The following is an 8,187-nucleotide window of genomic DNA, read 5'->3' as shown; positions in this document are numbered from 1 at the left end:
CTCGGTTTATCAAGACATCGCATATTTGCAAAAGTGCTTCGACGTTTTCGGAGACATTTGCTACCCACCAGCTCGATAGCTAGCCGGGAGCTCGAGGGTCACTGATGCGGCCGAGAACGGCACAACTCCCGGCACATCATTTTCAGATCACCGCGGACTTTCGCTGCTCAGGTTAAACGTGATATATAAGTCACTTAGACAACCTAAAAATGTTATTGTTGGGCTTTTTTCTGTGTTTTGTTTGTTCGTGAGTCAATCGGTTTGGCTGAGATTAAAGTTATTAGATTAGATAAAATAAAACTTTATTAATCCCCCGGGTGGGTTCCTCCTTGGTTTTTACACAGCTGACTAAACGTCAAACAGAAAACTGATTAAACAGAAGTATGAGACAGTTGAGAATTTACGCCAGTGTCCTGTTATATTTTAGATAGCAAGGAGCAGACGGCCGAGTTTATTGAACTCCACCGAGACAGCGGTGACGCTAATCAGAAGGCTAGACCGTCCAATTTCACGGCCGTTTACTTCCGGCCTACCCGACCTTCTGAGGACCCGGCCCACGTAGACCGCGAAGGCCGGGTCCTCAGGAGGATGCAGCCCATGAATTTGGACACGACCGATATCTACTGTTGATCTGCACACAGCTGTTGTCAAGAACGTCGCACTTGCTTACGTCACTGTCGTGAGACATTCTCACAAAAAAATCATGGTTTTAGTAACGCAGTAACGCAGCGTTCCTACGGGAAAGTAACGGTAATCTAATTACCGTTTTTGCAATAGTAATCCCTTACTTTACTCGTTACTTGAAAAAAGTAATCAGATTACATCTCTGTTCATTCATGAAATTCCAATGTTGCAAGGACAATATGTATAATGCTTACCGTTTATTAAAGAACAGTATCCTGAAATGCAAAGAGTTCAAATTGATGGATCGGCGGACAAAGGCGGTTTCTTTCAAGTTAAGTAGATTTTATTTTTTTAAGGCACTTTTTTCCGAAGTCGCAAAAGTATGACGTCACAACAATGTGATTGGTCACTTGCAATGTTGAACCTGGAACAACATTTATTATGATGATGTGGGAACAACACCGACACATAGTTTTTTCGTTAAAGTAGTACGCATTGGTTTATAATGTTGTGGCCGACTGGTGTATTGTGAGAAATGCAATGCTGAATGTAATAGTTGAGAACACCTGGAATTGGGCAGGGCAATATGGCCAAAAATATTTATCACAATATAATTTAAAAATTTGCGATAATGATATAACTGACTATATTATTGATGCAAGACAAAATACTTTACTCTACAACTTTATTAGTCCAAAAAAACCCATCAATTTATTTTCATTTAAACAAGCAGCTGTTTTTTTATCTGCATTAAAGCTATATAAAAATGTAAGAGTGCAAATGCTAATTCCTTGCTGACAGTTTAACCAAAAGACATTTCCAGTGGAAATGGGCTGACATATCCTGAGCCTAACCATGTATAATATCCACAAAAGTTAAAAAGAGGTGCTTTGCAACATGAAACTATAAGGCGCATTAAGCAAAATTTAAAACTCAAGGCTATCAGTCACGCAGTAGAACATGGGAATAGAGCAGCTGCAAGAGAATTTAAAACAGTCAGATAAGTCTAACTTTACTCAACTCATTCTTCTTGCTTCAATCACTTCTGTACCATTGATTCATTAATACTGAATTCTCTCGCAGCTGCTCTATTCCCATGTTCTACTGCGTGACTGATAGCCTTGAGTTTAAAATTCGCTTCATAAGCATGTCTCTTAACAGGTGCCATTTTGGAGTCCTTACACACACACAATACGGTAATATTATGTTGAAGCACAGTATGTATTACTGTGAGGCTCCTGACTACAGTAGCCGTAATGCTCTGACAAGCGGTGGGGCTTTGTAGCTTACCAAAGTCATACAAAAACATTCTTTGATAGATTTTTGAGCGCTGTGTGCCACATAAAATCAGTTGGAGGTCAGTAAGCAGAACCAGAATTCATACATAAGGCGTACCGGATTATAAGGTGCACTGTCAAAGAGAGCCTTATAGTCTGAAAAATACGGTAATAACGACAGCCCGCTTGCATGTTCTACAAAGGAAAAAAAAGTGCTTTGGTGGCTTTCTGATGGACGAAAACCAAACCAGTTCCACATCACTGAAGTTGCATTTCTACAAACCAATTCTGGTTCATCTGTTTCATTCAATGATCCGCTTTTGCCCTTCTCATTCTCCGTCACTCCCATGCTTTTTCCGTCATGTGTGTATGAAAACAAAAGCATTGTGCATGCGCGTTTTACTCATAATCTATTGCAATATTTCATTTTCTTATCATTGCCTAACATTGTACCGGTATTATCATGAAACGTATAATATGGCCCAGCCCTACCTGGAGCAATACTGATCCATTAGTCAAGGAAACGAACTGCAGCCCATATAAATGTGGGTCTGTAGGGTCTACGGACTGCATTTGGTAAAAACACCTCAAATCAAAAGTCCTGAAAAGGAGGAATACTGATTGCGCAAAACATTTGGCACAAGTTTATTTTTTTTAACTTAGCAAACTTAACAAACATATTCATTTTTTTTGATATTTTTTTCAAAAGTTTCAGTGTAGTTAATAAAACTAAAACAGGCCTGACAAAATATTCTCCTCTATATCCGATTATCTGCAGAAACAAGAGTAAAACAGCATCATGTGCTTTGAGACAATAAGTCAAAAGAAAAAAAACATTTTTACAATTATGAATGTTTCCTCCTCATATCACTCAAAAGGGAACTCCAGAGGAGAAGGAATTGCACAAGTACAACAACATGTCATCACCAATTTCTTTGACTTTTTTCTTTTCTTTTTCTTTTTTTTAATAAGGCACACACGAGCACTCACATACAACATAATCTAAAGAGATTAGCTGCTTTTCCACAAAAAACATAACAAAACCAAAAAAGAGAGGCACTGGAAAAATTGCTCCATCGTACAGTCAATAAAAACAAACTAGAGACTCTTATTAAACTGAATTGTTTTTTAATTGAGTGGTTATTTTACTTATTCTAGAAAAATAGATTTTCTTTTGCTTGTAATAAATTTTAACATTCAAAAATGCTCAGAGGCAACCTTTCTAGTGCCTATTTTGGCAGCACATAGGACATAGGAAACAACAAAACCTTTTGGGCAATCAACGTCAACTACAACGTCAAATGTGAAATTGGAAGCACCAGTGAAGCGCAGTAGACAAGGACTGGACGATGAGCTGTGACGCCACACCAACATGCTAGGGCAAACAGGAAGAGATCTAGAAAAACAAAGAAAAAAAATGCACAACAGGGAGACAAACCTTGGTTACACAGTAATGGAACACAGACAGGAGAGAGAAAAGAAACTGACAATAATCACATTTATCATGGTGCTTTACTAAAGTCTAAAAACTCAGTAGCCATTTTCAGGGACAGAGTGAGGATGATGAGCATGTTACTAGAAACTGAGGTGGATGACAACAGCAGATTCACACATATAGAACAGCTATAAATGTGGTGCCAGCACAAAATCAGTGACAACATGCAAACAAACACAGCTAATCATGTAAGGAGACCACAGGGTGTTACGGAGGTAGTACCTTTTTAAGCCTCATCTTTAACATTTTAGTACCTGATGTAACATGCTGCACACATCTTCTATTAAAATCAGCTAACTGGAAAGTGGAACTGATGATGTTCAACATTCATTTAAGTGCATCTGGAAATCTGCATTACTTTAAAAACTTAGAACAAATGTTTGTTGAGACAGGTAGTAGTGGAGGGCAAATCGATCCAAATATCGATTGTATCGATGCCAAGTCGGCATCTGTATCGGATCGATACTGGCCTGGTGAGATCGATTCTTTACTTTAAGTTCTGCTTGTTTGCAATGCTGTGGTTTCGGCAAAGACAAAACAGCCAGGTCGCTGGACTCGCCGCTGCTGTGTCAGCTCCACCTCACCCCTCTTGTGTTTAGATGTTGGGCCGTCACGTGACATGGCTTAGACGCTTTGGGGGTTGTTGTTGTTTACATATTATTTATATTTTCACCAGTTGTTTTTTTTGTTGTTGGGAATTTTAATTGTAATTTTTGTATTATTATTTCTCAACAGTACTTGTTTGTTTTAATTTGTTAACTGGTTTGCGTTCACTTTTTAATTAAAGATTTTTCTAAAAAAAAAAAAAAAAGTGATAATATTAATTTTATATTAGCATTTTCTATTTAATTATTTAATCTATTTAATTATAAACTTTGTCCAAATTATGTCCTGGGTTTTAGCTATTTTAATAATAAAAAACTATAATCACAAAAAACACTTAAAGTCAAGGTAATTAATTGAGATTTAGCAATTCAATGACGCATCCACCTTATTTGTTGAAAAGTATCGGTACGAGTGATACTGGCCCGTATTTCCTTGGTATGGGATTGATACCAAAATATGCAGTATCGCACACCACTAACAGTTAGTGGTTTTATTCATAGGGATGTAGCCAAATTCCTTCGTTAGTCTGCCTGACTATCGATCCCGCTTATCAACTCTTGCAATTTTGAAACTGAAACCAGCTGATTTCAGTTCATGTGTCGTCGGAGGAAAATAGTGGCACAGCTCCAGCGTGGACATGGACATTTCTTTTATTTTTATTGCTCAAAAGTACGAGAAGTGGAGACTGCTCCAGGACAGAAACAACTCTGAACACAACTTGGGCTCTTCACAAGCATCTGCATAGACAGCATCTAAAACTAAGTTGGGTTATGTTAAAGCTGAGTAAAATGCCGACCACAGCCCAGGGCAGTGATAAAGTGAGCTGTCATTTGTGGCAAAGCCAGCCGCTGCTGAACTTCAACAGGTACCAAACTGTTTCTAAAGTAGAATCACTGTGGTGGTCGCTTTGAAGTCTCTTTGTGCTGGTTTTCATCTTTATTTGGTGTTGCTGGCTTTGGTGTTTATACCTAAATACTAAGAGAACAATCATGTGTGTCCTGTCAATTCCTCTCTCTATTTATTCATTTGAAGATTCAAGAACGTTGAACATTAATTTCCGTAAAATATGAAAATGTAACTGCATCTGTCCTGTGAGTGCTCAGGCCTATCTTTCTGTCACAGTTCTTAATTACCCTAGCCATGAGCACAGTTTTAATCCAGACTAATTGAATAAGGCCTTCTTGAAACATTTTAGTAAAAATTATTAAGATGGATGTGACATTCACATTAATTATACCTCTGGATCAAGTTAGGCATGATTTCCATGCCTTTATTGGAATAAACTAGTTATCTTGCATTGTTTCTGATAGTTCAGTTTCTAATTTACTCAGCGTTATAAAGTCTGGTATTTGCATAGTGCTAAACTAACACTGGATGAACTGATTGTAGAAGCCCATACTCCTAACTGCTATAGATTCAAATAGCTGTTCAAAAACTATTCTAATCAAACCAGTGAACCATATGTCTGTGTAGGTTCTTAGTCATCCAGGTCATGCACAAGGGCAACCTAGACAATATTTGGCAGGTGATTTAAATTTTTTAAATAAATAAAAAAAATTTTCAATTAATGACTGAGAGCCCAGAGTATTATCACATTGTGTGAGGTCTGATCTCTCATACGTTAAGGGCCCTCTCCTCAAAGGACACATTCAGATAGATCCTTTTAAGACGAAAGAGCTAAACAAATGGGGACGAAAAATGGAGTGAAATGAGGCACGTCCAGTTCTTTTATAAGGTTACATTCTCAATACATAGTTAACTGCCACCATGTAAATGCATACAATACATCAATGTACTTTTATTATAGATTTGTATTTTGACAATAACACATACTCGTGTCCCCCAGGCTCTCTGCCTTATTATTTACAAATAATAGGCATGACTTTAAAATGCCAAGTCTTAGCCTTTCATTTGAGAATTCAGTAATATACTGTAATATATACCTAGTCCAATTAGACAGTACATGACAGTCCTAAAGGACAGAGCCCAGGGAACACAAAGATGTGTAAGTGCCCAAACAGTTACTCTCTAGGGCAGGAGTAGGGAACCTAGAACTGCAGGACACCGGCTCTCGAGGCCTGGAGTTCCCTACCCCTGCTCTAGGACGTAACTTATAGCAGAAAAGCTGATCAAGCTATGCTAACAAATGTTTTTCCTTTAATATGGAACTTCCTTGTCTTGAAAGACTTTAAACACTGATGAAATACGTGGGTACCCTGGATGTATTAATACTCCCCATGGTAGCCCCTCTGCAAATAATTCAGTTTTGAACGTATCCTTGGTATTATTTTTCAATTATTATTAATATTCTAGCAAAAGTATCGGATGGATCCTTCATATACAGCTCGTGCCACAATGTCATGTAATACACACCAGCAAAAGGAAACAACGTTCAACAGGCAAGTCTAGGACACACACCAAGAGATGAAGTGAGGTGGCAGATTCCACATTTTCTTCATAATTTCCCATCAGATAAATATTTAGACAATAATAGTTCCCCAAGACTTACAGAAAGTATAAAATCTCTATGAAAATAGAAAAAGCATTACGATTAAAATATATATCTCGACATTTATCTTCCTTCCTAGCTCTATGTACAACGAAACATGCAAAAAACAAAAACACAATATAATTTCCTGGCATTTCAGAGAGCTGCCAGGACAATCTTGCACAATATATAGAAAGTCTCTAGCCCTTGAGGTCAGCTAGCTGATAGCTATCATGAAAAGGGAGGGCTGGTGGAAAACTAAACTAAAACAAAATGTAGTAATGAAAACCATCATGTTCACATTGCACAGAATTTTAAGCAACTGAAAGAAGTCATTCAACTTTGGATTTATTGTGAAAGTTGGGGTTATTGCTTGTTAAAGTTGACAGTTAAGCTTCATAGATCACATCAGCTCAGTCCCTGATGTTTCACCCAGGTTGATCTACATCTCAACTGCATGTTTTATTAAATGTACTGATTATACATGAAGTATAATTCCATATCAAGTATAATTGGTCATTGTTTCTACACTACACTACACTCACCCCCTGAGGCCTCTCAATTAGTGTTCACCATAAAACTGTTGCTGTTGACAAACAACAGATGTAATATAATCAAACATGAAAGTGACTCGATTACGGCTATGTCCACACGTACCCGGGTATTTTTGAAAACGCAGATTTTTCTATGCGTTTGCACCTTTCGTCCACACGTAAACGCCGTTTTTGGTCACTGAAAACTGAGATTTTTAAAAACTCCGGCCAGGGTGGATATTTTTGAAAACTCCGTTTTTGCATTTACGTGTGGACGAGAAAAACTGAGAAAATGCAGAAAACGCAGCGTCAAAGGTGTGCGCCTTTGACGTCACACTGTGCGCCACGTTATTGTTTCGGTGAAATTAATTTCTACAATACTGTTAATTGTTCTCTCTGCAGTGTTTAAATGCTCACATATACACACAGTTACTGTCCCTCCACACATATGACTCGGTTCTGCTTCTATGCCCCAGCTTTGTTTACTTTTTCCCACCGAGGCTTCTAGACTTCTGATTGGCCAACATTTCTGCACGGTTAGGAATATATCGCCACCTGTTGCTTTGGCATGTTCATAGCAGCGTTTTCCTTCATTTCTCCCTTTACGTGTGGACGGGATTATTTTTTAAAACGAAAACGGAAAATCTGTGTTTTCAAAAATACCTGTGTACGTGTGGACGTAGCCTAAAAGTAATGCTAAAACGGAATACAGTCTTGCCAGCGCACAAAAATCACAGGTACTCTTTCAAAATGCCAGAGAAAAGGGTAGAACAACAACAGGCTTGTTAACTTTTGCAGAAATCAGTGATTTAACACACACGCATACACATGCGAAAACACTTAAGTCCAAATGCCAGTTGCACGTACTGGTGGTGCTCCACCTTGACAATCTGATCTTCTGTGCCTACCCTGACAAATAAGTCTGATAAACAATACAGGTGTCTATCACTATTTGGTCTCCATTTCAAGCGATAGCAGGGAAAACCACATCAAATAGAGATTTGTCTTTCCCATTTGCTGCCTGGTTTTTAACATTAAATGTGTCAAAGAGGAAGAAGGTGAACAGGAAGTGGCAACAGAGAGATTTGGCATCTGATAGTCAGCATGCAACATTTCTTGACAAATGACTCATATGTGTTACTTTCTACCACAGCAAACTAACAC

The 8,187-nt window shown here is 38.1% G+C and overlaps 1 protein-coding gene across 6 annotated transcripts in view; it reads right to left on the bottom strand.

Moving 5' to 3' along the window:
• Window positions 1–2,531: 2,531 nt before the first annotated feature.
• The window catches only part of celf1 (cugbp, Elav-like family member 1), a 48,888-nt gene continuing 43,232 nt past the window's right edge, over window positions 2,532–8,187 (bottom strand). For all 6 annotated transcript variants that reach the window (XM_086297217.1, XM_086297236.1, XM_086297201.1 and 3 more), the window contains one exon: window positions 2,532–3,297. The gene's annotated coding sequence lies outside the window, so the exon portion shown is untranslated. The remainder of the gene's footprint in view (window positions 3,298–8,187) is intronic.

The sequence above is a fragment of the Aulonocara sp. 'chitande type north' Nkhata Bay genome, linkage group LG1, assembly GCF_057382095.1.
Source record: "Aulonocara sp. 'chitande type north' Nkhata Bay isolate Kocher_YH1m ecotype deep benthic linkage group LG1, A_spYH_male_GT1.1, whole genome shotgun sequence".
Lineage (NCBI taxonomy): Eukaryota > Metazoa > Chordata > Actinopteri > Cichliformes > Cichlidae > Aulonocara > Aulonocara sp. 'chitande type north' Nkhata Bay.
Note: the sequence above shows the minus strand (reverse complement) of the source record. Positions and strands in the feature narration are given on the sequence as shown.